The sequence below is a fragment of the Myodes glareolus genome, chromosome 23 (assembly GCF_982192425.1).
Source record: "Myodes glareolus chromosome 23, mMyoGla1.1, whole genome shotgun sequence".
Taxonomy (NCBI): Eukaryota; Metazoa; Chordata; class Mammalia; order Rodentia; family Cricetidae; genus Myodes; species Myodes glareolus.
The window spans coordinates 18455219-18482365 of record NC_142048.1 but is presented as its reverse complement, the minus strand read 5'-3'; the positions used below and the strand labels follow the sequence as shown (position 1 = coordinate 18482365).

General features: G+C 43.6%; 1 pseudogene across 1 annotated transcript; it reads left to right on the top strand.

Moving 5' to 3' along the window:
• Positions 1-9592: 9592 nt before the first annotated feature.
• LOC148118315 (stabilizer of axonemal microtubules 6-like) lies at positions 9593-26907 on the top strand (annotated as a pseudogene). Its single transcript, XR_015736234.1, has 5 exons — positions 9593-9598; positions 9733-9831; positions 10676-10790; positions 21249-22687; positions 25426-26907. The product of XR_015736234.1 is annotated as a stabilizer of axonemal microtubules 6-like (transcript).
• Positions 26908-27147: the final 240 nt, after the last annotated feature.

The window sequence follows — 27147 nt, the reverse complement described above, 5'->3', positions numbered from 1 at the left end:
TACAGAGACTCACAGCCAGACATTACACAGTTAGTGAGAGACTTTGGAACAGTAAGCTCTAAATGAGATAATTTCCCCCTCAGCATTCAGGGAACCCTGGGGAAAAGGAGGCTGAAAGAATGTGAGAGCCAAAGGGGATGGAGGATGCCAAACAAACCAGGCCCTCTAAATCAATAAGAGAAAAGTTCATATAAACTCATAGAGACTGAAGTAGCATACATGGCCTTCATGGGTGTATGTGTATACTATAGCTTCCGGTGTAAGGTTTTTATGGGATTTCTGAGCATGCAAATGAGTGTGAAGACCCCAGGCCCTTGCCCAGACCCCTGCCATGACAGACTGCAGAAAAGACCCAGCAGGATGTAGGCCCCTGACTCAACAGAATGTAGCAGGATGTATGGTACCTAGCTATTGGGGGTCAACTACATGACATCCTCCATATTGTAAGGAACCAATCAGAAGTTAGCTGGTGGGCACTGGACCTGCCTTACAGATAAGGGAAAATGTGGTAATAATAGTAACATTCCTCAAATGGCCTCCAAATGCAACAACCATTCCACAGCTGCAGCTGACCAATCAGGTACCTTTAGCCCAAAGTTGCAACACTCCTGAGACTGTTACTCTGCAGCTTGATGACCCCCAGGCCCTTCCTTGCCTGACCCCAATAAATGCTTTGTTCTCGTGCTGCCCCCAACACTGTGTCGGACCACAAGAGACCAGGGTTCAAACTCCCAATTAAAAAGACTCTTTGCTTTTGCATTGGATCTGGTCTCTTGGCAGTCTTTGAGGGATCAGACTCTGGGTACAACAAGTGAGTCTCTGATTCTTGTGCCTACTCTTAGGCTCTTTTCCTGCTTGTTTTATCCAACTCTGATGTATTTAATTTCTGTGTTACATTACATTTTCGTTTAGTTTTACCCACTAGAAGCCTGCTTGTTTTCTAGTGAGAAACAGAGAAGGAGAGGATCCAGATGGGAGAGTTCGTAGGAAGGAACTTGAAGAGTAGAGGGACTACAAACTTTAATCAATACAAACTGTATGTGAGGGAAAAAAATCAATCTATTTCAATAAAAGTGGAGGGGGGAGAAAGTTCCAATTAGAAAATACATGGAAGCGAGAGGGTTCTGATTTATTTCTGCTGCTGAAATACCTTGACAAAAACAACTTAGAGGAGAAAGCGCGAATTTTAGCTCACAGTTCCCGGTTAAATCCACCATACCAGGGAAGCTAGAGTGGCAGAAATGGCGAACTGCAAGCCACATCAAATTCACAGCCAAGGGCAGCAGGGAATGGCTGCATTCATGATTTCCCTCCACAAGTTTTCTCTGCTTCCCACAGTTCAGGAACCAGAGAATAGTGCCCCTCACTTTTGAGCTAGGCTTCCAACATTGTTTAGTGTGATGTTAAGTGGGGAGGGTCACCCCAGCCCAGCGCCCTGGTCTGGGAGTTGCTTGGTCTGGACTCCAAATCCCAGCATGCCAGGTCTTGACCCCTCCCTGGGGGAGGGTCAGGACCCCTCCCACAGTGTTTTTAAGTGGACACCCAGAGGAGGAACATGTGGTCCAGGGTTTTGCATGTGCTCCCCGGTTTTCTGTATCCCCCTGGCCATCCAAGGGTACTGCATTTATTAAAACATGGGCATTTTAATTCAGTTTAATTTGGCCTGATTAGATTTCTGTGCGCGGGGGAGAGGATTTTTCTTAACAGTTGGAGGTCCCACCACGGTCTGATTTTTCTTAACACTTAACAAAAAAAAAAAACCAGCCTACAATTCATAATCCCAGAGTACCTAGATAACAAAGGGGACCCTAAGAGAAACGTACGTGGATCTAAACTACATGGGACACAGAAAAAGACAAGATCTCCTGAGTAAACTGGGAGCATGAGGACCATGGGAGAAGGTAAAAGGGGAGGAGAGAGGAAGAAAGGGGAGCAGAGAAAAATCTAGAGCTCAAGAAAAACAATAAAAAGCTTTAAAAAGTTGAAAAAATTGTGCCCTTTAAAAACCAAAATTGTTATTATAACTAACACATATAACAATCAGTGATGAGGAAGCTGATTGCAGATGGTGACTATGTAGCGGGATCAGTCCTGCCTGATATGCTAGTTAATGCTTGATAAACTGCTAAGCTCCTAACACGTAGCATTCACTGAGAAGATGGGACATGAGGTTTACCTTCCTGATTTACCACTTCCTATCCTGTCTAGTTATATCACAAAGCTGCTACACTCAAACACATCATCCCAGCGAGGGGAACCCTCTCCTCGGAGGTGCTCTAAAAACAAGCAATTTCCTTTGCTCTTCCAATTGCTGCTGAATCTCTCCTGAATTGCTGAAGGATGCCCCACCTGAATTCCATCTCAGTCCATCTCTCTGTGGAGCGTGGAAGGACCTTACATAAAATAGGGAACACGGCTATGAATTCTCAGCAGATATGTTTAATGCAGAAGGGCGCCAGACCTACTACCCACTGTCTTAGCCCATCTGTCACCACGATGAAAGCAAAGAACAGGGCATATGCCAATAAATACCTCAGAGTAATGACAATGCATCTTTCAAATAAAATGTATTGATTGTTGGGTCCAAAGGGGCCACCCAAAGATGGGGGACAGCACACCAAAGTCTAGTAAATCGGAAGCAAACTTTATTCCAGGAAATAAAAATAAAAAATGAAAAACACCACAGGGCACCAAAGCTTGTCAGCTAGCTGAGATCACAGCCAGAGATGGACTTTTAAGGCTGTGGTGAAAGATGGTTTTTTGGACTCCCCGTTTTCATAGCGAGAAGCAACAAGCAATAGGTATGAACAAAGGAATTTTTTACAATCTTGGGGTGAAATTTAGATACAAATTGCCCTTCTTTGCAATTTCTAGCAATAGGGTTTTTAGTTAGAGTAGTGCTTGTGTTTCAGGTCTGTTTTTTCCTGGCGCTCCCTGACGGTGTTCATAAAGCTCTGTACTCCCCTTAATGCTGCCAGTTTCACATAGCAGGGGCAATGCAGGACCTAAAGTCACGTACATCCCACCCTCTAAAGGTTAACGTGGCTCATATCTGCTGTTGATCACGGGTGGTCAGGTGTTATCTTAGGGCCAACTCTCAGCGTGCAGAGGGATGCTTCCATCTTGTAAGCAGAGCAGCCAGTTGTAAAAAAACAACCCTCTGCTGATAATTGATCCTTGAGCAGCTGAGAAAAGAACCCACTGTTAATAGTTAATCCTTAAACTGTTGAGAAAGCTGCTGACAGCCTGCTCTCATTCTCCTAGGGTTACGACTTTATATCTTAGTTTCTGTATTCTTATTTCTGGAATCTACATTGATGAGGTTAAGCTTTGTGGAGGTTTCCTTGGTCTGGGGTTATTTAGGAGGTGCTGTTTGTTTTGACAGTGTATTATAAAATCCAGGCTGGCTATTTACTTGACCAAATGTCTGAGGGAGACCTTGGACTTCAGACACTCCTGCCTCCACCCTCCTCTCTCTGGGTGTTGGGATTATAGGTTTGTGTGCCGGTTAAATGGAGCTGGGTATTGAATTCAGGCCTCAGGCCATCTAGACCACCACTCTCCCAAAGACTACCTCCCCAGCCCAAAACAAATGAGCCTTTGTTATGTAAGCTGATGTCTCAATTTGCCCCTAGCAAGTAGCATTTCCTGAAAGTCCTATATTTTTCCTCTCGGCTTTTTATCAAGTTGGAAAACCCTGAGCGTTTTGAAGCGTGGTATCACAAAGTTCACAGAGTTCCTTTGCACTTGCCTGCTTTCGTGTTTGAGTCTAAGAGGAAGAAGACAGTTCCCCCAGATATGTAATGAAGAACAGCTGCCTTCTGGGTATCATCCGTGGGAAACCGCAGAGACATTCAGGGATGGCTGCACATTTTTGAGAGCCATTAAGATTAAGATGGTGAGCCAAATAGTCCCGGTACCATGACAGAACTCAAAAGTAAAACTCTTATTCTCTGACGTGCACATTTTAAACCTCAATCATCCATCCCCGGTTTATCTTACATGGTTTTACACAACACAACATGCCTCTTGGTGGGTTTTATTTATTGTATCTTATTTAACTTACACCAACACTGATGTTTAAAGATTAGATTTGCAGTCTAAACTTTGCCAATTACCAATAATATCAATCATTACAAATTTCTTTTATTTGTCAAGAGAAAATTAATCCCGTTTTGTGTTTTTTAGTCAAATTTAAAAAATCAAGCTTTTACTGCCACCTAGTGGCCATATGAATTTTTAAAAGAAAAACTACTGCATTAAACCAGGACTAGCATTTTAAGTTTGGCCCTAAAATGCTTTAGATGTTATAAACAAAAGCAATTGGAAATTAAAACATTAAGAAAATAGATCACACCTTTATATTGTACACAATTACTACAAATAATGTCATTTTTATCGTTACGACCAACTGGTGAAAATAGATTAACAGCTCATTTCTGTCTTACTTGATTTATGCAGTTTCTTTAATATTTTTACTTTTCATAGCTAAAGAGTCACAGTTCACGAAAAAAAATAATACATATTTTCCCAATATGAAATTTTGAAAGTGGTTTTTCGAGTTTGAAGTTTTGCTGGCAGTGCCAGTGACCACGGTACAGTGATTTTGCTTCAGTCATAGGCAAGCAGGAAATGAGGCGCCTTATCGCGGTGATCTTAGAGCACGCTCCCCAACATTATTCCACACGTCTATTGCCCTCCGTGCCTTCTCTTTGGGAAATGACTGTCTTCCAGCCAATCTTTTTTTTTTTTAAAAAAAAAAAACTGTTACCTTTTAAGAACTCTTTAGATAATCTAGGTACTATTCTTTCCTCCAGTGTGGAGTTTTAAAATGCCCTAGTGTTGTAGAGCATGTCTGTTTGTTCTCCTAACAGGGCTTTCACAGAGCAAATGCTCTCATTTTGTTCTGTTTTATCAAAAACTTATGTATGATAGCTTTTGTGTCATCTTTATTTTAAGATCTTGCTTTGTTTTGTTTTGTTTTTTCAGGCAAGATCACAAAAGTTCCCAACTGGCTTAGGATTTCTGATCCTCTGGCCTCCACCTTCACATGAGGTGCAGAGCCACCATGTCGAGCTTGTCCAGCATTGGGGATCAACGCAGGACTTCAGTGGGGATCTGATGTAAGATTTCAGTGCAGGGAGCTCCCTGCTCAGCCCTAGGTGACGTCATCTTTAATAACCCTCAGCCAGGCCAGGTGTCCCTACTGTTCTTCCCTCTTGCTGTTCTTATCATTAAGCCAGTCTGAGATGCATTTTGAGAATGTTCACATGATGTTTGTGAAAAGAGAGTTTCCTTTGGGCATTTGTCCCTGTACCCCTGTTACAGTCCACTGGGCATCTTGAATAGATAACTTGCAGGTTGTAGGCCATCTTTTAGTCAAGCCTATTACAAGCCAAATCCTCATGAAAGACTTTGACAAAATAAACGTAAAGATATTGATGAGCTTATTTTTAGAAGAAAGCTGAAGATTGGTAGCGTTACATCACCGTGTCAAGTTGGGAGCATAGCCCCTCCCATCTATCCCAGCCCCCAGGCCTGGTCTGGACTCCAAATCCCAGCAGGCCAGGTCCTGACCCCTCCCTGGGTCAGGATCTTAGGAACCTACAGGATCTTAGTCACTGCTGCAAAGCCTTTGATATAATAATCCACCTTTGCCCTGCTCTAAAGATAAGCTAGCAAATGTGGAACACTTGGAAAATTCCTTGACATCTTAAGAAGCAAACAATGGTAATTTTATATCATTAATAAGATCTGATATAAAAGTCTGATAATTCTGGTGACGATTCCAATTAAATTTAACTTTTAAGATGAACATATGCATCCTGAATCTATAGGAAGTTGCAGGAAGAGTTGCATTGACTGCAAAACCACCATCTGCTAGCAATCCTGCGGCAAGCTGAAACATTGGCTCGGGCGCCACCGCCACCTGCTGACAGCTCATCAGCTTGCAGAATCGCCGGGACCACCTCGAGTCAGCCTTTGCCTTCTTATCCAGCCAGATAAACAATAGGACCCAGACAAGACCATAGAACTCTTAGTAAACTAAATAATCACTGTGCCAGATTCCCAGTGGTTTAGAAATTTTCCTTATTCCTTTGCAAGTTGTTCATATTTGTGCAGTACGTGAACAGAGCCAGCTTGAAACACAAAGCCCGTGAGATATTACTCAGTCCTTTCTAGTCTAATGATCGTCTCTGAAAAACTAACACTTCACTGTCTCATTTTCCCCCTGAATTATTTTGTCGTATATTTCATGTTTTAAGACCACTCTTGGTGTTCCATAACTCATATACATATATTTTCTTTTCAGGTTTGTGTTCCTGTCTTTTTCAAAGCCCTGATAGGATAGCCAGAGTCTAATAACTCCCCAAACCTAAATCATTTCTGGAAAGAGAGCAGGAATTCACTTCTTGGAGCAACAACCATTTCCCAAATGAAATTTTCAAGGACTAACTGAACCAACACTCCCTACATTTTCCCACCTCCTGCCCACCACCCTCTGCTTTTCTGTGACCCCTCTGCCAAAGCACAGGCATCTTTACCCTTCCTCCGACTGTACATGGCCTGAGAGCTATGATCATAATAACCAACCGAAAGGGAGACAGAAAGCAAGTGGCTCAAGGACCTGTCCTGCCTTATGCTAATGAAGTAGGAGTTTTAGGGTGGGGTTTCTTGACAGTAACTAATAAAGCAAGACTGTTTGAACAATAATTTACCGTAAAAGTGTACCTGTTATTTAACTGCCATGACGTGAATATGAATAGCAAAACTAGACATTTACTAGTTCAATAAAAATATAATAAGCTCATAATTAGTACAAGGTACACACTGGGATTTTGTCCCAGTATCTGTATATAAATATACAGAGAGGGGGGAGAGAGAGAGAAAGAGAGAGAGAGAGAGAGAGAGAGAGAGAGAGAGAGAGAGAGAGAGAAAGGAGAGCTTTGGAAGCTTTTGGTTTAGTTTTGTAGGAAGTTCTAGGGAAAATAGGTTTGAGCAAAATTGTCATTCTCTCAAGCTAAACAAAAGATGGTTTTATAGGATATAGATGCCTCCGAAGTATCAGGAGGGCAGCACTTTATTGTCATGTCGCCATATGATTATCCACAGTTAAAAAAGTCCTGCGTTACCTAGACTAATACCATTTCAGGTGACTCTGTCTGATTAGTTCTGCCTGGGAGCCTGCCTCGTCTCCGGCTTCAACCACAGACACTGTCTGAGAAAGACTCAGAGACTTCAGACTGGTTACTTTCCTGTTGCAGTGACAAAAATACCATGACCACAAACAGTCTGTGAAAGTTTATTCTGGCTTATGGTACTAGAGGCATGGCAGGTGGGAAGATGATGACGTCATGGCAGGAGGGAGGGACATGGCAGCGAGCAGTGGGCATGGGAGCAAGAGCAGAAAGCTGAGAGATCACATCTTAAACTGCAAATGTAAAACAGAGAGATGGAAAGAGCTACATTCTCTCAAGCTGCCAGTGACATACTTCCTCCAGCAAAGTCTGCACCGCGTCCCCAAATGTTATCACCAACTGAAGACCAAGTTTCAAACACTGGGCATGCAGTATGTGGAGGGGTCATTTCTCATGCAAACTTCTTCAGAGCCGCAGCATGTCTCAGTCAAAGCTTCAAGTGAAGAAGGAAAAAAAAAAAGACCAATCTTAAAGACAAAGGGCAAGTAGATGCGGGAAGAATGTTTTTCTTTCTAAATAGAATTTCAAAAATTAAAACACAGCCTTGTAGCTCAAGTTCCAAAGGACAGAACTGTAAGCTATAACTTCAAAAAATATGTCCACACAATAGTAATAAAATAGATAATTAAATTTATAAAAAGATTTCTGCAAGGTGCTGAGCAGGCTTTGAAGGGAGTAAAGCAATTACTAATCCTACCCAGCTGTGATGGCTGCAAAACACAATGAAGCCCAGCATGAGATATCCCCAGAGGTGCAGAGTATCGCCTTATGTCTTGAAAGCAACCAACAGCTGTCTAATTGGACTTAAGACCCAGTCACTGCCAGGGAGGTCATGCCTGGTACTGTAAACCTAGCCAGCTGCCTCAGGCTGGTGAGTCCACGGAATCAAGAGGTAAACCTACTACTGTCACTTTCCTAAACCAGTAAAGTTTGTTGCTGTATTCTAAACCCTAATCCTACATGCACGTAAAAATGTGACTGTCACTTTTAATCAACAAAACCTTAGAGACCATGATAGCAAGGTACAATTGGTTAAAAATGCAGAGGATAACTGCCTGGGGCACCCATCCCCAGTTGATGCATCTGCATCCTAGCTGCTACACACCAGACTCATGGAACATCTCTATTAAGGAAATGCTTAAAGGAGAGCATGTAGGTTTCATGTGATCACCCCAACATTTAAAAGAGGTGGTTTTTTTTTTCTTTCAGTCAACAAATGACAAAAGTAACAGGTACATTCCTTATTCCTGGAAGAACCCTGGCAGCCTTCTAGCCAGACTTCTGCCTCGATCATCTGTTTTCCTTGAAGTTTTCAAGGTCAAGTCTGAAATGCCCCCTCCTCCTGTCTTTTCTAATTGTTCCAACCCCAGGGAATGACTTCTCTGCTTCAAACTTTTTATTCATGCTCGCTAGTTGGGAAGTGAACATGGGACACATTATATTATTATTGAATAAATCTATGTGTGTCTTTCCCTGGCATGCCTGGACAATTTCTTTCTTGACTTTTAGAGTTAGCAATTTTAAGACTATTTAGGATGATAGACAAAAAACCTATTTAAATCAGAAGGACATTTATTTATCATTCATTCATTCATTCATTCATTCATTCATTCATTCATATTCAGGGTTTCTCTGTATAGTCTTGGCCGTACTGGAAACGTAGACCAACCAGGTTGGCCCCGTACTCAGAGTTCGGACTGTCACAGCTTTAATTATAGTACTCCCAAGGCAGAGGCAGGAGGATCTCTGTAAGTTTGAAGCCAGCCTGGTCTATAGATAGAATTTTAGTTTTAAAAATGGATGAGAGAAGAAACAAGGCTGAAGGACTGGTAGTTGCGATTCACAATCATAATGTGTCCCCACCACCCTCGTTAAGGCCTGATATGAATCCTTTTTATCCCCTGGAAGAACACCATCGAAAGACGACAGTGGCTGGTTTCATGGTCTTAATAAAATTTATTTGAATCTGCCTACGTCGTGTGCAGTTTTGGACCTATGCTTTTTGACCTGAGGCTAGTGTAACGCGGCTGTCGCTAGGAACTGGTTTTCAGCCAGATCCTCCTGGACAATTTCCTTTCAGGAAAAAGAAACTCTGGGTTCTGTCGGGCATTCTAGAACGCCAGGCGCGCGTTCACGGTCTGTGATGCCAGACGCCTGGAACCAGCGAGGTGGCGGAATTCGGCCGGCACAGGGCAGGCAGGCAATCCGGTCTTCCAGCAGCGCGAGCTCATGGCCCGCAGCCTCCTCCGGGACCCAGCTCCCGCGGGCCCCGCCCACCGCAGTTCCCGCATCCTCATTGGCTGGTTCTCCGCCCGCCATTCCTTTTTTTTTTTTTTTTCAGCAGGCCGGGGTACGGAGCGGCACCCTTGTGAGCGTTGGTTGGTCTAATCGTAATGACGGTAAGGGCTGCCATTGGTCTGCAGGCTGCCAAACGGGCCGAGCAAACCCGAGCGGGGGGGGGGCGGGGGGGCGGGAGGGCGGCGAGGAGTGCGCCGGCGCGTCGTCGGGGACGCTGGGTCCGGGATCTTGCTAGGGAACCGGTGTTGTCGCCACGCCCCTCGTGGCTTTAGGTCCCGTTAACTGTCGGCGGGATGGCGCCGCAGCGCAGGGCGACGTGCCGGTGCGCTTCAAGGTGAACTCGGGGAGCTCAGCGTCTGGTGGCGGGGTGCGCGCTTCCGCCTCACGGAGGCTTCTGGCTTGGAGTCTGTGCCGGGGCCGAGGATGCTCCGACCCGTGGTCCAGCGCGGAGGTGCTGGTGTGGGAGAGTTCTATGGGGTCCTCATGGGGTCATTCTGGGGGCTCCAGGAGCGGAGACGGAAGGAGGGCACTTGACAGTGGGACGAAAGGCTGCTTTCAGTGTAGGACACCTGTGGTCCCTCTGGTGTTTGCATTCAGCACCCCTTTTCCAGCAAACCTTAAAGTGTGTGCCTTCTAATTGGAAACGGGCCCTCAGTGAGAGGAGAGCGTGGGTGGGTGTGTTTTAGGGGTTGCTAACATTTCCAGGTCTGGCACCCTTCCACGCAACAGGTGGCCATAGTCTTCTAGAAATCCCCACTAATTCTTCAGGGCTTGTGGGCCGAGTGGGAGGGGAGACTTGTTTTTCTGCAGCTGTCTTTTACTGAAAGGAATTGGGTGGAATCCATAATATTATGCACTTGGTGGGAACTTAGACTAAATCTCTAGTGATGGTGAGCTCACACTTTGGAATTAGAGAACCAGCTACAGGGCAGCCTCTCTGAGCATGACTCCTGCTCCCATCTGCTCCAGAGTGGTTGTGAGGATTAAAGGGCTACTTAACCGTGGCTGGGTAAATATTAGCCATTGCTAAGGAGCTTGTCTGAATCTAATGATCATTCTTAGGCGGTTCAACACTCTTTGGAGGTTGAGATCTTCTTTGTTTTTCCTTTTCGATGCTGGCTTTTAAAACACTGCTCATTACACGGTGCTCAAATTGTGCTTTGCACTTTGCGGTGCAGGGGCTGAGTGAATACCAGAGAAGCTTTCTGTGGAAGAAGTCGTGTTTGTCAGTGTCCTACAACCCCTCAGTGGGGCGGAAGTACTCATGGGCCGGACTTAGATCGGATCAGTTAGGTAAGTGGAGCCAACTGGTAGCTGTTATAACCTGAATAAACCTTAGGTTTTGTTTACAAAACAAGTAAGATACATTTGTCTTGACTGAGTCACATGTGCTTGGCAAATATTTACTGATGCTATACCGTGATCCCAAACTCCTTTATGTACAGAAAAAAAAGAAACTCCGTAAATAAGGCATTTCAGGCTGGATATAAAATAGCACGATAGCAAACAGGTTGAAGAGTAGAGATGAAGGGAATACGCTTGAGATTTGCCGTTCTTTAAGGGTCCTGCTGGGGGTGTTTGGACTCGAACCAGAAAATTGAGAGGGGCGAGCATGGGGAAGAAGACTCCCACAGTTTTGAGGAGCGGAAGCGTAGGTAGAGCAGCTCACCCAGGTTCAGTTAGCATCAGAGCCGTGACTTGTTCTCGTCTGTTCTGGCCAGTGCTCAGGAGTTCAGAGCTGTGTTCTCATTAATATGCTTCTTCTCCAGACCGGAGAGAATTTGAGCCCTGGATCAGGGATTCCGAGAGCACAGTGGAAATGGCAGCCTGACCATTGCAGGTGCTGGCTCTCTTGCTGGAGTGCGACATCTCTGAGCACAGCCCTCTGATCTCCTGTTTGCCAGTAGAAACACGGGGCTTTGGGACACTTGGCTCCCTATTAGAATACTTTTTATTATGCTTGTATGTGTGCAGGTCCGCGTATGTGCATATCCCTGCAGAGGCCAGAGAACCATCCTGAATCTCATTCCTCAGGAAGATCGCCCACTTCATTTGGAGATAGGGTCTCCATTGGCTCACCAATTAGATTAGGTTTACTGGCCCGTGAGCCCCAAGGGTCCACATCTGTCTCCACCTCGCCAGTGCTCACGTAAGAGCATGCCACCACAGTTGGCTGTTTTTACATGGGTCCTGGGGGTCAAGCTCGGGTTCTCATGCTTAGGAGGCAATGTCAGCCCTAAAACTCATTTTCAAATTGATGAATCAATATGAATTTGAGTATACAATAACTATAACCTGGAGCAAATCAAGCCTTGCCAAATGGGCCTTAGGAAGCCATATTGCACGTGGTTTTTGGGTAGGGCCAAAGGAGGCATTGCTTGGTAAGGGCTTTATGTACATAGATCAATACTTAGTGTCCTATACGTGGTGTGTGACAGTGACTGATGTGAGGCATCTGGAGCCAGGGGAAGGCATGACTTACAGTGAGGGCTCCAAGCCTTGGAGACAGTAAAATAAGGAATGTGTTTAAATTAGGTTTGGAGAACAGAAGGAAGTGTGGTTATCTCCTTGGGGCTCCTCGCAGCGTAGATTTTTAGCCCAGGGTCTGACTTCAGAGGCCTGATTCTCAGGCAGCATATTGGAAAACTTCTCTGCTCCCATGTTCTGTACTTGGCAGGGTTTGTCAGATCAAGAATGCAAACTAGGTTCTAATAGCCGGCCTGCAGCAAGCTAAGACTGCAGGCAGGGAGACTTCTGACCAGCCAGTGGCTCTGATCCTGTACCAGAAGATACAATGGAGGGGTAAGTGTATTGTTCCTGACCACCACACAAGTCTGGTTAGGGAACACACAATATTCCCGCCATCCTTATCTCCCTGGCTACTCCAAAGGGGCAGCTTCCCCCAGCTAAACCCTCTCTCCTGCTACGCCATCCCAGCTTTCTGCCTGGAACTTCTACCCTTCCCCTCTCCCTTTTTCGGGGCTTAAATTCCTCCATCTCAGCCTGGGTGGGCGCCGCGGGCCGGTACAGGCGGTGAGTGCAAAGGGACGGAAGTCCCTTTGTTCTAATAGCCGGTCTGCAGCAAGCTAAGACTGCAGGCAGGGAGACTTCTGACCAGCGAGGGGCTCTGATCCTGTACCAGAAGATACAATGGAGGGGTAAGTGTGTTGTTCCTGACCGCCACACAAGTCCGGTTAGGGAACACACAATATTCCCGCCATCCCAGCTTTCTGCCTGGAACCTCTACCCTTCCCCTCTCCCTTTTTCGGGGCTTAAATTCCTCCATCTCAGCCGGGGTGGGCGCCGCGGTTCGGACAGGCGGTGAGTGCAAAGGGACTTCCGTCCCTTTGTTCTAATAGCTTGCCTGCAGCAAGCTAAGGCTGCAGGCAAAGTGATTCCTGGATAGCAAAGGGCACTAATCCAGTAGAAGAAGACCCAGCGGAGGGAAGAGCCATTGGATAGCATCTGAAGGAAGAGATGGGCAGGTGCCAAGGCAAGAATTCCTCCAATAATCTGAAAAACAACATGAAAACACCAGATCCCAGCGATCTTACGACAGAACGACGTGAGCACCCTATTCTGGAAGAAGTGGAAAACAGTGTCATTATGAAAGCAATAGAGTCTCTTAAACAGGGTATGAATAACTCACTTGAAGAAGTAGAAGAGAAATATAACAAAAAGATGGAAGAAATGAGTAAAGAAATGGAAGACAAATATAACAAAAAGTTTGAAGAAATGAGTAAATTCGTAAATGATACCCTGGGAAACCAAGAAAAAACAATCAAACAGGTAATGGAATCAGTTCAAGAATTGAAAACTGAAATGGAGGCAGTGAAGAAAACACAAACCAAGGGCCGGCTGGATATGGAAAATCTAGGTAAACAAACAGAGACTTCAGGAACAAGCATAACCAATAGAATACAAGAGATAGAAGAACGAATCTCAGATTATGAAGACACCATAGAGAAAATAAACGCCCTGACCAAAGAAAACAGCAAATCCAACAAATTCTCATCACAAAACATTCAGGAAATATGGGACATAATAAAAAAACCAAATCTAAGAATAATAGGAGTAGAAGAAGGAGGAGAATTGCAGATCAAAGGTCCAGAAAATATATTCAATAAAATTATAGAAGAAAACTTTCCCATCCTAAAGAGTGATATTCCTATGAAGGTGCAAGAAGCATACAGAATACCGAATAGACTGGATCAGAAAAAAACATCCCCTCGCCATATAATAATCAAAACACAAAGCATTCAGATTAAAGAAAGGATATTAAGAGCTGCAAAGGAAAAAGGTCAAGTAACCTATAAAGGTAAACCTATCAGACTTACACCAGACTTCTCTATGGAAACCATGAAAGCCAGAAGGTCCTGGATAGAGGTACTGCAGAAACTAAGGGACCATGGATGCAAGCCCAGACTACTATACCCAGCCAAGCTTTCATTCGCTATCAACGGAGAAAACAAAATATTCCAGGATAAAAACAAATATAAACAATACATAACTACTAATCCAGCCTTACAGAGAATATTAGAAGGAAAATTACATCCCAAGGAATCCAACATTGCCAACACTGCCTACAATAACTCAGACATCTAGAGACCCTTCACTAGCACAACCCAAAGAAGGAAAACACATACACTCTACTACCCAAAAAAAGAAAATGACCGGAGTCAACAACCACTGGTCATTAATATCACTTAATATCAATGGACTCAATTCACCTATAAAGAGGCACAGACTTAGAGATTGGATACGAAAACAGGATCCAACATTCTGCTGTTTACAAGAAACACACCTCAACAACAAAGACAGACACCTACTCAGAGTAAAGGGTTGGGAAAAGGTTTTCCAAGCAAATGGACCTAAGAAACAAGCGGGTGTGGTCATTCTAATATCTAACGAAATCGACTTCAAACTAAAATCAATCAGAAGAGATGGAGATGGACATTTCATACTCATAACAGGAACAACTCATCAGGAAGAAGTCTCAATCCTGAATATCTATGCCCCTAATATAAAGGCACCCACATATGTAAAAGAAACTCTTCTAGAACTCAAGGCAGTCATCAAACCACACACGCTAATAGTAGGAGACTTCAACACTCCTCTCTCACCAATGGACAGGTCAATCAGACAGAAACCAAACAGAGAATTAAGAGATTTATTGGAGGTATTGAATCAAATGGACTTAACAGACATCTATAGAACACTCTACCCAAATAGGAAAGAATATACCTTCTTCTCTGCAGTTCATGGAACCTTCTCGAAGATTGACCACATACTCGGTAACAAAGCAAACTTCCACAGATACAAAAAAATATTAGTTACCACCTGTGTCTTGTCAGACCACCATGAATTAAAGTTAGAATTCAACAACAGTGCTACCCCCAGGAAGCCAACAAATTCATGGAAGTTGAACAGTCAACTACTGAATCACCCCTGGGTCAAGGAAGAAATAAAGAAAGAAATTAAAGTCTTCCTTGAATTTAATGAAAACAAAGACACAACATACTCAAACCTATGGGACACTATGAAAGCAGTGCTAAGAGGAAAGTTCATAACACTAAGTGCCCACTTAAAGAAAACGGAGAAAGCACATATTGGAGACTTAACAGCACACTTGAAAGCTCTAGAAAAAAAAGAAGCTGATTCACCCAGGAGGAGTAGAAGACTGGAAATAATCAAACTGAGGACTGAAATCAACAAAATAGAAACACAGAAAACAATCCAAAGAATCAATGAATCAAAAAGCTGGTTCTTGGAGAAAATCAACAAGATCGACAAACCCCTATCCAAATTAATCAAACGACAGAGAGAGAACATGCAAATTAATAAGATCAGAAATGAAAAGGGGGACATAACCACAGACACAGAGGAAATTCAGAGAATCATTAGATCTTACTACAAAAATTTATATGCCACAAAGTTGGAAAATGTAAAAGAAATGGACATTTTTTTAGATAAGTACCATATACCAAAGTTGAACCAAGACCAGGTGAACAATCTAAACAGACCTGTCAGTCATGAAGAATTAGAAGCTGTGATTAAAAATCTCCCTACCAAAAAAAGCCCAGGACCAGATGGTTTCAATGCAGAATTCTACCAGAACTTCCAGGAAGAGCTAATACCTATACTCCTTAATGTATTCCACAATATAGAAACAGAAGAGTCATTGCCAAACTCCTTTTATGAAGCTACAGTTACCCTAATACCAAAACCACACAAAGACACAACCCAGAAAGAGAATTACAGGCCAATCTCACTCAGGAACATCGACGCGAAAATTCTCAATAAAATCCTGGCAAACCGAATCCAGGAACACATTAGAAAAATTATCCATTATGATCAAGTAGGCTTCATCCCAGAGATGCAGGGTTGGTTCAACATACGCAAATCTATCAATGTAATCCATCATATAAATAAACTGAAAGAAAAAAACCATATGATCATCTCACTAGATGCTGAAAAAGCACTTGACAAAATTCAACACCCATTTATGATAAAGGTGTTGGAGAGACTGGGGATACAAGGATCATACCTAAATATAATAAAAGCAATATACAGCAAGCCATCAGCTAACATCAAATTGAATGGAGAGAAACTCAAAGCCTTTCCACTAAAATCAGGAACACGACAAGGCTGTCCACTCTCTCCATACCTCTTCAATATAGTGCTTGAAGTTCTAGCAATAGCAATAAGACAACATAAGGAGATCAAGGGGATTCGAATTGGAAAGGATGAAGTTAAACTTTCGTTATTTGCTGACGATATGATAGTGTACATAAGTGACCCCAAAAACTCTACCAAAGAACTCCTACATCTGATAAACACCTTTAGTAACGTGGCAGGATACAAGATCAACTCCAAAAAATCAGTGGCCCTCTTATACACAAAGGATAAAGAAGCAGAAAGGGAAATCAGAGAAACATCACCTTTCACGATAGTCACAAATAGCATAAAATATCTTGGGGTTACTCTAACCAAGGAAGTGAAAGACCAATTTGACAAGAACTTTAAGTCCTTGAAGAAAGAAATTGAGGAGGATACCAGAAAATGGAAAGACCTCCCCTGCTCTTGGATTGGGAGAATCAACATAGAAAAAATGGCAATTCTACCAAAAGCAATCTATAGATTCAATGCAATTCCCATCAAAATCCCACCAAACTTCTTCACAGACCTTGAGAGAACAATAATCAAGTTTATATGGCAAAACAAAAAACCCAGGATAGCCAAAACAATCTTATACAATAAAGGAACTTCAGGAGGCATTACCATCCCTGACTTCAAACTCTATTACAGAGCTACAGTATTGAAAACAGCTTGGTATTGGCATAAGAACAGAGAAATCGACCTTTGAAATTGAATAGAAGACCCGGATATTAACCCACAAACCTATGAGCACCTAATTTTTGACAAGGGAGCTAAAGGTATACAATGGAAGAAGGAAAGCATCTTTAACAAATGGTGCTGGCATAACTGAATGTCAACCTGTAGAAGGATGAAAGTAGATCCATATCTATCACCATGCACAAAACTCAGGTCCAAATGGATTAAAGACATCAACATTAATCCATCCACTTTGAACCTGATAGAAGAGAAAGTGGGAAGTAATCTACAAGATATAGGCACAGGAGGCCTCTTCCTAAGTAGGACCCCAGCAGCACAGAAAATAAGAGAAACAATGAATAAATGGGATCTACTGAAACTGAGAAGCTTCTGTAAAGCAAAGGACACTGTCAGTAAGACAAAAAGTCTGCCTTCTGACTGGGAGATCTTCACCAACCCCTCATCAGACAAAGGTCTGATCTCCAAAATATACAAAGAACTCAAGAAACTAGACACTAAAACTCTAATTAACCCAATTAAAAAATGGGGTACTGAACTGAACAGAGAATTCACAACAGATGAACTTCGAATGGCCAGAAGACACTTAAGGTTGTGCTCAACCTCCTTAGCGATCAGGGAAATGCAAATCAAAACCACTTTGAGATACCATCTTTCACCTATCAGAATAGCTAAAGTCAAAAACACCAATGATAGCCTATGCTGGAGAGGATGTGGAGAGAGGGGAACTCTCATCCATTGTTGGTGGGAATGCAAACTTGTGCAGCCACTATGGAAATCAGTGTGGCGGTTTCTCAGGAAACTGGGAGTCAACCTCCCTCAGGACCCAGCAATTCCACGCTTGGGAATATACCCTAGAGATTCCCTAACATACTACAAAAGCATTTGTTCAACTATGTTCATAGCAGCACTATTTGTAATAGCCAGAACCTGGAAACAGCCTAGGTGCCCCTCAATAGAAGAATGGTTTAAAAAGGTGTGGAACATATACACATTAGAGTTTTACTCAGCCGTAAAAAACAATGACATCTTGAATTTTGCATGCAAATGGATAGAAATAGAAAATGCTTTACTGAGTGAGGTAAGCCAGACCCAAAAATAGGAACACGGTATGTATTCACTCATAAGTGAATTCTAACCATAATTAAAGGTCTTTGAGCCTATTATTCGTGATCCTAGAGAAGCTAAATAAGAAGATGAACCTGATGAAGATTATTTAGCTATCCACCAGGAGGTAGGAAATAGTCAAGAGTCCCAGGTAACCTCGGGTGCATGGGGGGGGGGGGTTGTTGGAAGGGGAGATGGTTAGAGAGAAGGGAGTAGGGGAGGAATGGGGAAAGCTCGGTTGACCGGGATGGGGGGGATGGAGGAAGGATGAATATGGGATCAGGGAAGAATATATTTCAACTAAGGGAGTCATTTTAGGGTTTACAGGAGACTTTACTATATATGGGATCCCAGGTCCAAGGAGAGATCCCCAGATTGTTCTCTGGACAGAGGAGAGGGTGCCTGAACCGGCCTTGGCCCATAACCATACTGATGAATATTTTGCTTATCACCATAGATCCTTCATCTGGCGATGGATGGCGATACAGATGGAGACCCACATTGGAGCACCGGACTTAGCCCCCCAAGGTCCAAATGAGGAGCAGAAGGACGAAGAAAATGAAAAAGGAAATAAGGACTGCGAGGGATGCTATCACCTACTGATACAAGGGGACGGATCTAATGAGAGTTTACCAAGGCCAGTTGGACTGCAACTGAACGAGGAAGTGATCCAACCAGATTCTCTGAATGTGGCCGGATTCTCTGAATGTGGCTGGCCGGGAGTCTTTCTGAAAAGTCATTGACTATGACACTGGGACTTGTTTCCTCTGCATATACTGGATTTTGGGGATCCAGTCTGTTTGGATACTCACCTTCCTGGACCTGGAGGGAGGGGGGAGGAACTTGAACTTCCCACAGGGCAGGAAACCCTGACTGCCCTTAGGGACGAAGAGGGAGGAGGAGAGGGAGTGGGGGGAGTGGGAGGGTGTTGTAAAGAGGGGCGTAAATGGAAACTTTTATAATTTAATAAAATTACTTTCAAAAAAAAAAGAATGCAAACTAAACTGGTCTTCAAGTATAACCATCTTCACTGAAGGCCAGAGGGGTCTGACTGGACACTCGACAATTGGTTAACTTGATTCATTGCCTTTTAGCATTTTAGCCGAGATCAGCAGCATTCAGGAACCAGTAATGAGAAGAAACCACAGGAGTGAAGCCGCTTCAGAGCGGGGTACATTTTGAAGGAAGTAATGGCTTAGGGGAGGGAGGCTCGTGGGAATTCAGGAAACAAGGATTTCAGGCTACTCAGAAATGGAAGTAGGAGGCTACGAAGGAGCCATGGGATTACCTAGGCCTGTGGTTTGTTCTCTCAACACAGTGTAACCCTCACTATCAGGGGTGTTTGTTTGCTGGAGCTGAGAAGACAGAGGGCTGCTGATGAGAGACTGGTGGTCTTTGCTTGTCACTAAAACCTTCCTCTCTGTTCCAGCAGAAGTCTAAAGCAATGGTCTTCCATTTTTATTTTGATTTAAGAGGGCCTGGGAGAGATGGCTCTGAGGTTAAGAGCACTGCTGCTCCTGCAGAGGTCCCAGGTTTAGTCTCTGGCACCCACATGGCAGCTCATAACTGTCTGTAACTCTACTTCCAGGGGATCCATCCCTTTCTGGCCCCTGAGGGCACCAATCATGCTGTACTATACATACACACAGGCAAAATGCTCAGGTGCATCCAATAAGAATTTAAAAAAAAAAGATTTAGAGGGCAGCAGAGTGTGGTTCGGTGGCAGAGCTCATGCCAACACTGGGATTGGTCCCTATTGGTCCCCCAAACTTAGGAAGGTCTGTTAACCTTCCTCCCATTCTAAAACTGATCTTTACCTTTTTCCTAAGCTCTTTGATTGCTCCCAAGGATGTGTATTTTGGTGGAGTGTGTCTATGCTTCAGAGCTGCCAGCTCGGCTCCGTTCAGTTTGTAGAAAATATAATTTGCAAAGCCACCCTCATTGGCGAACCAACTTACCAAATCAAGCCATTTCCTATGCGGAGAGTCTAACTGTGTGCTGTGGTTCAAGGTTACGGTGCAAGCGTGCGTGGCTTCCCACTGTGGGACAGCCAGGAAAGCTTGAACTCAGCTGCAGCTCCTTTGCTTTTCTGTGAGACAGTGTCCCTTAGCAGACGGGCCTCGTGCTCTCTTGTCCCTGTGTCTCCCTAGCCCTGAGTTCCTGGAATATGTTGCCGTGACCATAGGTCACGTCGGGCTGCTGGAGATGTGTTCCTGTCTCCTGTAGAGCAAAAGTGTGACCACGGTAGGCTGCAGTGGATAGAAACACAAATGGCAGATAGAGCAGTATCAAGCAAGAGCACACACAGAATTCGGGATCTAGAAAATGCCCCTTTCTGATCACCCCACCCCCTCCTCCAGATGTTTCTTTGTGTCTGTCCAGTGACATCATCTAGACCAGGGAAGCCCGGAGCGTGGGACCCTTGCTTCAGTGCAGAGCCACTCAGAGACAGGCTTGGGAATGTTGGGCTTACCTCACGCCAGCTTTCCTGCCGCCTTCCCGCCGCCCTTCTGCTCCAGTCTTACTCTTCCTTAGGCGGAGCAGCCCTCCTTCTATTTAAAGAATGGCCCCGCCCGAACTAGGGCATTAGCTCAGTGCTGCAGACTCCACCTCCCTCAGTAGAGGCTGAGGTTCCCCTTGGTCTGTGTGCCTGCTGGACAGTGATGTGGAGAATTGTGTCTCTTGGTAAAGGGTCACTCTTGAATTCTCAGGACATCACGACAGAGGAGAGCCAGGATCTCGCGTGGTGACATCTCATCCTGTTCATCTTGGTCTTTTGTGCACAGGAGAAGCTTTGTGAAAGTTCTGGATCTCACAGACCAGAGCTTATTGTTCTAAGTAGCACAGGAAGGTAACCAGAAACGGAGGCAGCATTCCTGACCTGCCAGATCTTTCACCTTGTGATGCCCGTGGTTTGTGCTAGGAGATTTCGGACATGGTGACCTCAGTGTTCAATTTTAATACTACTTTAAAGCAGAATAAATATTTGATATTGAAAACTATACCTAGTTAGTTTTTTAAAGTCCTGTAATGTGTGTGTGTGTGTGTGTGTGTGTGTGTGTGTGTGTGTGTGTGTGTGTCACAGGGCATGTGTAGAAGTCACACAACAGCTTGTGGGAGTAGCTTGTCCTTTCTACCAGGAGATTCAACTCAGGTTGTCAAGCTTGGTGGCAGGTGCCATCTTGCTCTCTCTCAATTTTCAGCTCTGTCTCTCTCCTCGCAGGTTTTATTAAAAGCTCTTCCCGACTGTGAGCTTTGGTAGTAGCCACTTTTATGTGCTATGTTTTGTAGGGATCACGAAAGAGCCAAGTTTTATTTCAAAAAGGAGGGTTCCTTACCATGACCCTCAGATTTCAAAATCGCTGAAGTGGAATGGAGCCATCACAGAGGATGATACGGTTGTCCCACCTGAGCCCCAGACCCTGCCAACACAAAGTCTACAGGAGGCAGAGCCAAAGGAAGATGCTAACCAAGAAACAGCTCCCTCGTTAGAGGCTTCCAGGGTTCCCAAGAGAACTCGATCTCATTCTGCAGACTCCAGAGCTGAAGGGGCTTCAGATGCTGTGGAAAAGCACCAGGATGTAACAAGAAACCATGTACTGGATCCCAAAGAAGCGGAGTTGGAAGCTTCTACCAAACCTCTTGCAGAGCGTGTAGACCCCAGGCTAGGAATGTCCATCATACTTCTCTAGAAAAGTGTGGCAGGTTTTATTGGTTTCATCATCATTTTTCACTACTACATTGTGTATTTGAAATTTTTTTCTTGATATTTTCTTGTGTCTCTGGCCTAGATGCACACCAGGCTGCTGAAAGTTACTAAGAATGGCTCTATTCTTAATACTCGTTATTTTGTACCGTGTACTGGTTGTACTAAGACATTGCCTTCCTGAGATGAACAGCTGCCTCTGGATTCTTTTCTCCAGAGAGACTGGCACCAGAGTCCTGAGGGATGAGGTCAAGTTGAGGCAGAAGGGGAGCAGGCTGTTTCTTTGGCTGGGGGGCTCAGCTGACTTCTGCCTACCCTCGTTTCTCTTTCTTACTGTGACCAGCAAGGGAACAAACAGCATCTCAGTTGACAGGAGGGAAAGGAAGGAGCCTTCTGGCTGGCTCTCCGTGTCCTCTGATGTCACCGCTGGCCTGTAGCAGGCACATAAGTGGAGGCTGCAGGGGCGTGTGTGGGAATCTCACTGCCTCCCACATTTAGTTCTGTTGCTCTTGCCCTAATTTATTGCTTCAGCCACTGACTGGAACCCAGGAGCCTTTTAGGAGTGCTGGAGAAGACTCCGTGACTTCATCCAGGGGATGTAGGGGGACCGTGGAAGGTGATGTGTGAGCTTGGTGGGCAAAGGGAAGGGTGGCCGCAGAAGTTGGGGATACGGCAAGGGGCTGTGATTTTTAAGACAGGAGTTTTAAATATTTTGACAGTTAAATGTGATTAGAAGTTAAAAGTTTGCTATACTGTATGCATGTAGTTAGCAATACGATAAGGAACACTTAAAACTTAAGGGGATAAATTTCATGTTACATACTTTATAGCACACTTTACAAAGGAACAGATTTTAATAGCCTTGACTGGGTTTTCTTCTCCCCAACAGTTGGATAGGCATCTTCATAAGAAAGCTGGATTGGCTGTTGTTCCATCGTACAATGCCTTGAGACATTCTGAATATCAAAGGCAGTTTGTCTGGAAGACCCGTAAAGAGGCTGCTCCTGTGTCTGCAGCCAGTCAGGTAGTGGACAGCTGTGATGTTTCTGCACACGCTAGCCTGTTAGTAATGCGGACTCATGCGGAACTAAGAGCTGGGAGAAAGTTGGGACTGACCTAGGCCTGGTTCTAGGTTCTGAAAGACAGAGTGAGGGTTTTGCTGGACTCTTGCTTTCCCTTATGATTTACATAATTTATATAGTGATATACAGGCCTGTGCTACTGACAGGTCGCTGTGGCCTGACCCACTAAGCAGGGGTCAGGACGATGAGAATGCCGGGGGTGCCAAGTGTTCCCACACCAAAAGATTTACCTTTGAATCTTTAAATTAGTCATATTCTAAACTGTTGTTTATTTGACTAATGTTTTTGTATGATGTTTAATTTTTAAAAAAGATAGCTGTTTAGGGTAGTGAATAAATGCAAAGCACATTGAAAGTAGTCCTTGATGTCATTGCTCCCTTGAATCAGCTGAGTGATGACAGGAATTGAGTTTAGCTGTATTTGTAATTATATTTAGATTCTTAGACTTCATTATATTCTTGTGCAATTTTACTATTTTATTACCTTGCTAATAAACATTCTGTTAGTTGCTGCTGTCTTCTGGAGAGTTCTTAGCCTTTGAATTCTTACTTATGTTCTTCACTTGGAGCCCCCTGACATGACAGCTTCATCTTTTTCCTGATCTTTGTGTTTTCCTTTATAAGTCCGTGCACCCTTCCATGCCCTCCGTTCATTCTGCCTGGATTTCAGTGCTCATTGCCTGCTCTGTATCGGAGCCCGGAGAGGGCGGTAGATGCAGCAGGGCTTAACCTCTGTGATTTCACACTGGCATCTGCACACCTCTGGCCGTGTAAATTGTGGCAGCTTTGTTTAGTTGTTATATGTTTTAGGATCCTGTGAGGTGTCACACAAAGTGTTGTGTTCTCTTTTTAGGACCCAATAAATAGGACCAGTATTTCTTCTTGCTTGCTTTCAAGTGTTCTTAGATAGTAAGTGTCTCTAAAAAATACCAGCGACTTGAAAACGGAGTTTTGTTTTTGTAGAGCATTTGACCTATAGCTAGAGCTGACTCAAATCCAAGATTTCTTCACAAATTTTATGTGCCACTGAAAGCATCTTGCAGAAATGATTTTTCCATAGGATCAGAAGGACAACGTGAAACAAACCGTCAGTAGTGTCTCATCAGCAATCTGATTGCTTTCATTAGTGGGGCTTTCAAAGGGTTTCTTTGGGAAGCAAATGCTCTTTGTAAGTTCAAAGCTTTGAGGCCTGGTGGAGCTCGCCCCGCTAAAGGAGCTCTCTGCTTTTAATCAGGTGCCTTTTGTTAATAAGGTTGTCATATTAATATTGAAGAGAGTTGGAATAGTTTTGGCTGACGAGCCCTGAGATTGTGTTGTACTGATGTGTGTGGATTGGTCTATGCAAAGACGTGCTCTTCAGTGCTGCAGAGCAGCAGAGGTGTGCGTCCTGCCTGGCCCCTCCTGGGATTTCATTGTCTTTGGTGGTAATATGCTAGCTCATGGAAGCCATATTGAATATTATGGATGAAAGAAAATGTTTAAAGGAGAAATATAGTGATTGTTGAATGGTCTCTCTTGCCTTAATGAAAATGCTAAATCTGAGCACGCAAAGGGCAAGGAAAAAAATATCAGACTGAACAAATCAGGCACCATTTTATGTTGTTTCAGTAAAAGTGAAATTCTTTTTATTTAAATTGATTTTATTGAGCTCTACATTTTCTCTGCTCTCGTCCCTGCCTCTCCAGGAGCCTCCCCTTCTACCTTCTCCCATGGTCCCCATGCTCCCAATTTACTCGAGAGATCTTGTCTTTTTCTACTTTCTACTTCCCATGTAGATTAGATCCATGTCTGTCTCTCTTAGGGTCCTCATTGTTATCTAGGTTCTCTGGGATTGTGAATTGCAGGCTGGTTTTCTTTGCTTTATGTTTAAAAGTCACCTATGAGTGAGTACCTATGTCGTCTTTCTGGGTCTGGCTTACCTCACTCAATATGACATTTTCTAGCTCTATCCATTTGCCTACAAATTTCAAGAAGCCGTTATTTTTTTCTGCTGTGTAGTACTTCATTGTGTGAATGTACTACATTTTTCTTATCCATTTTGTGGTCGAGGGGCATTTAGGTTATTTCCAGGTTCTGGCTATAACAAACAAAGCTGCTTTGAACATAGTTGAGCACATGTCCTTGTGGCACGATTGAGCATCCTTTGGGTATATGCCCAAAAGTGGTATTACTGGGTCTTGAGGAAGGTTGTTTCCTAAGTTTTTGAGAAATTGCCACACTGTCATCCAAAGGGGCTGTACCAGCTTGCATTCCCACCAGTGTTAAAAAGGAAATTCTGCCAAGGAGAAACATAATCTGTAGAGCTGACAACAGTTACTTTAAGAAAGCTCATGTCTGTTCTTACTATGAAAATGTGCTTAGTTCATTATCTCACTACTGACTGGTGGGAGGAAGTGGGGAACTCTGGGAAGAGAAAATCAGACAAGGAGTGTGGTTTATTTTTGCTTAAGTAATATTTTAATCACAATTTGACTATTTAAAACATAGTAATAAGTATAGAAATTTGACCTTTGGCTACTAATGACACATGCAAAATAAAACTGCAATCATATACAATTTTGCCGTTTTGTGTATTATATAAAATTCAACTTTTGTGAGTTTTTAAGAGCAATTAAACACCTAAGTTCTGTGTCACTTAATAACTAACCAAAAACGGAGCTATTCTTTTTGTCTGTTTTAAGGTTTTCCGTAATAGAAGCCAAATTTTTCCACAATTCAAAGGGAATACAATTGTCCATGAGTCTGAATACAAGCGGAATTTCAAGGGTTTGTCTCCAGTGAAGCAACCGAAGCTAAGGGAGGGTTTGAAAGGGAACAGTGGCCTTAAGACATTGTCTCCAGAGAAGAAGGTATCTGCCAGCTCCTAACAGTCTCTTTTGTTGAGGTTCACTATATGAGATACTGAATCAAGGAGTCTAACATTCTTCCTGCTACAGTGTAGAGAGCTACACTGGAAAGCGTCCTGAGTCCTTGACAATGGACTCAGTGTGTGAGGTGTGGTGTGGATTGAACATGGGAGACTGGAAATAGAAAAGGTAACTGGGGATTGTGGAATTTTTTTAATATTATTGTTTATTGGTTTGAACAGTGATTTTTGTTTAAATTTTTGTTAGTCTGTGTGTGTGAGAGAGAGACAGAGACACAGAACAAGAGCAACGCACAGTGTGTGAGTAACACATTGTGCACGTGACCGTGAGAGGACAGCCTTAAGTCAACTATGTCACTCCACTGACCTTTCCAGAGATCAAACTCAGGTCATCAGGCTTGAGTGACAAGCTCTTACACAAATGGAGCCATCTCCCTGGCCCCACTTTTTATTGTCATCATTGTTTCCGACAGACCATTTATGTTACCTAGTCTGGCCTCTACTTTGCTATAATAGGCAGGCTTGGCCTTGAACTCCTGATCTTTCTGCCTGTGTTCCCAGTTGTTAGGATTACAGACCTGTGCTCCCATGCCTGCCTCTGAATAGTGGATATTCTATCAATGATATGAGAGTTTTCTATTGTACTGAATGTTGGGAGGAAGAAGAATGTCTAAGAAAATCTATTCAGATAGACATAACGTTTAGCCGCTTCTTGGATCTCAGAGTTGAGAAGAAAAAAAAACAATGAGAAAGGCGCAGCAAATTTGAATCTGGAAACAGCACAGCACAGGAATTAACTGCTGTGTCTGATGTGAAGCAGCCTTGGGTGGGTCTGATGGCTCAGCAGGTAAAAGCATTTGCTGCCCAGGCCTGACAACTTGAGTTCAGATCCCTCTAACTCATGTAAAGGCAGAAGCCGTGGTACTTGTAATGCCGGCATTCCTATAGAGAGATGAGACATCACAGGCCAGATTGCCTGAACTCTGAAGCTCACTGGAAAGTAAGGAGAGAGCCCCTGACCTCAACCAAGGCTTAACGTTGAGGCCTACATCGGAGGTTGTACTCTGACAAGCTCATCCTCTCCCTCTCAGACGGGAACAAAATCATTATACACACAGAAATGAATAAACCAGGTTGAAAAGGTAAGAAGAGACTCATGAAATTCTATAAAACAACAACAACAAGACGGCAATGATGTCAAAAGCCAGCTATGTTAAGAACAGAATGGCATGTTGTGTCTTTCCACGATGTCAGAAATTACTGAATAATAACAATAAACTCACGAGCTTCACCACTACTTGTGTAGACAAGCCATTTATTCGTCTAGACCTCATTATCTGTGCTGAACAGATGATGGGTACTTATGCAGATAGGGAATCATTTTGCCCCCGCATTTACACTCAAAATGGAGCAAAATGCACTTTTTGTAAAGTGGATTCACTCAGGGCTAGGTCTTGTCTATTGGTTATAATTCTATACAATAAGCATAATACTGTAGGCTTCAGCCAACCATGATTAGCTTAGAAACAGACCACGC